The 2,526-nt window shown below is 52.7% G+C and overlaps 1 non-coding gene across 1 annotated transcript; it reads left to right on the forward strand.

Moving 5' to 3' along the window:
- The first annotated feature begins 1,690 nt into the window (after nucleotides 1-1,690).
- Nucleotides 1,691-1,772, forward strand: TRNAS-CGA (transfer RNA serine (anticodon CGA)). Its single transcript has one exon. It is a non-coding gene; the product is annotated as a tRNA-Ser (tRNA).
- The last annotated feature ends 754 nt before the right edge of the window (nucleotides 1,773-2,526 follow it).

The following is a 2,526-nucleotide window of genomic DNA, read 5'->3' on the forward strand; positions in this document are numbered from 1 at the left end:
TTCAAGGCCAGGTACGGATATTTAACAGTGGATACAAGTCTCACCAGCAAATACAAGATATTTAACAGTATGAGCCCCAGATATGCGTGAATAGCCTTTAAAAAGGCTAATCAGGCACCGCTAATGTTATTTGAACCCCCCCCCCCCCCGTTTTAAAATGAAACCATAAAAACATATGTGTAAATTATACTTATCTTGCACGCTGGGCGGTGATGCATGGTCCGACGTCATCTTCTGGCATGCCTTCCTCTTCTTTCGGCAACACCCTCCGGTCCTGGCTCTTCCCCAGCTTCATCGTCCTCTTCTTCCGGTGGGATTGGTTCAAATCCATCGCGTGCGCAGTATTGCTCCCTCCGGAGCGCTACTGAGCACACTCCGGCGCCGTTTTTTTCCCAATGGCAGTTTGCAATCGTACTGCGCATGCATAGTACGCTCGCATAGTTCTAAGGGGAACTCAGTATACTCAATTCCCCTTAGAACTAAGCGAGCTTACGGCGTATGCGTAGTATGCTCGAGATCTGCCACTGGGAAAAATGGCGCCGGGGCGTGTGCAGTAGCGCTCCAGAGGGAGTGATACTGCACATGCGCTGGATATGAACCAAGACTGCCGGAAGAAGAGGAAGATCAAGGCAGGGAAGAGCCAGGACCGGAGGGCGTCGCCAAAAGAAGAAGAAGAAAGAAGAGGAAAGAGTGCCAGAAGAGGACGTCGGACCGTGCATCACCGCCCAGGCTATTCACACATATGTGGGGCTCATACAGCATAATTTTGCTGATAGAGCCCCTATAAGAGTAATTGATTAAATCTTGTGTTATGCCATAGTGCACACAGCAATTCGATATATAAAATCAGTTCCCTGTCGTCCTCAACAGCGGCACAATGTGGGGTATTTCTGCCCCTGTGTGCTGGTAGGACAGGCGGATATTTAATTAGCCAATCAAATGCGTGGCAGGCCCTATAAGAGGGCACAAGAACCTCCCCTCTGCGTGTTTTTTTCTGTCCTGTGTGGACAGAGGACAGGTGGGAGGACTTGTGTCCTCTTTGAGAAGCTCAGCAGGATCACTCACCTCCTGAGCGGTTGTTTTCTTCTTGTCACCTTCTGTGCCCTGCGGGGAGAAGGTGCTTGTTAGCCATGTGTGGCTACCCCCCTCTATCCCCCCTGCCCCCCCTCTCCTCTGCTTCCCCTGCTCCTTGTGACTTACCTGACATTTTGGTGAGAGTCCGAGGACTCCGCATGCCGCCTCTGGTGGCCGCGCGGACTGCCGGCGGGTGGAACCACACTGTTGTGTATCCTGTTCCCCGCCGGCCGCTGTAAGCGCGCACTTCCGGTTTCGCCGGAAGTATCATAGCGCCATGGCAACGGCCTGGCGCTGGCGGCCGCTCACTCAGGGAAGATTCAGGCCTTATTAAAGGCCGGAAAAGACTGAGAGATGTGGGGGTAAGTGCCCGTGTTAAGGGCCTCTTGGTGGGGGGGAATGTATATCTTTGCAGACCCCTGATTACAGGGTTAGTTGTCTGGGCAGGTTGCCTCACCTGCTTTGATTGTGGCTCCGCCCACTTCCAGCCGGCCAGAATTAAGAGGCTGGCTGGCCTGGTGTCAGAGACCTTCCTGCAGTATCTGCTGAAGGCGTGCGATTGTGGTGTTCATTGATCTTGAACTCTTTTCCAGTTTGCAAACTTTATTGGGAACCGGCTGTGATGGCTGAGTGGTTAAGGTTTTGGACTCGAAATCCAATGGGGTCTCCCCGCACAGGTTCAGATCCTGTTCACAGCGCCAGCCTGGCTAGCTCAGTCGGTAGAGCATGAGACTCTTAATCTCAAGGTCGTGGGTTCGAGTCGCACGTTGGGCGTCAAGTCACCTCTCTGTCCGGTCTACAGGACCTGGTAAGATTTACCCTTTTTTTAAAAGCTGGTATGATGTCATGGTGACAGTGTTGCATGGTCTATTATCTCTCTCTGTAGGATATGTCATCCTCTACTACCCCTCCTGGGGATGGTAGGAGGAAAACCTCTTCCAAGAGGAAACATCTTTCCTGCTTCGATTGCGACACACCGCTCCCTGATGGTAGGTAGCGGCTTGAAAGGTTGTGCCCTGCGGGGTACTACTGGTCCTATAACTTGCCTATTTTCAGGCTATGAGTGGGCCCGTTGTCGCGGGTGCAGAGGTCCTCCACCTGTGGAGCCCTCTCCCAGAGATATGATGGCATGGGTCAAGGAGATGGTGAGTTTGGGCATCGCTTGGGTAAATAGTTTTTCCCTTGCTTGTACTCTCCTTTTTGTTTTGCAGGATGATTCCCTCAAAGGGATCCATTGCACCTTGTCTCAGCTCACCAGGAGACCATGCTCTGAGCTCCGTTCCTCGTCTCTCCCCCCCCCCTTGTAACACCTGCGGGTGGCAGAGGATGATTCCTCCGAGGACGACTCAGTTATTCCAGCAGAACTGCGTTCCATTATGAACAAACGGGCAGGCTGCTGAAGTCCATCCGGTCTACAGTGGGCCGAGATGTTGACGGGGAAGCCTCCACGTC

The sequence above is a fragment of the Leptodactylus fuscus genome, chromosome 7 (assembly GCF_031893055.1).
Source record: "Leptodactylus fuscus isolate aLepFus1 chromosome 7, aLepFus1.hap2, whole genome shotgun sequence".
Lineage (NCBI taxonomy): Eukaryota > Metazoa > Chordata > Amphibia > Anura > Leptodactylidae > Leptodactylus > Leptodactylus fuscus.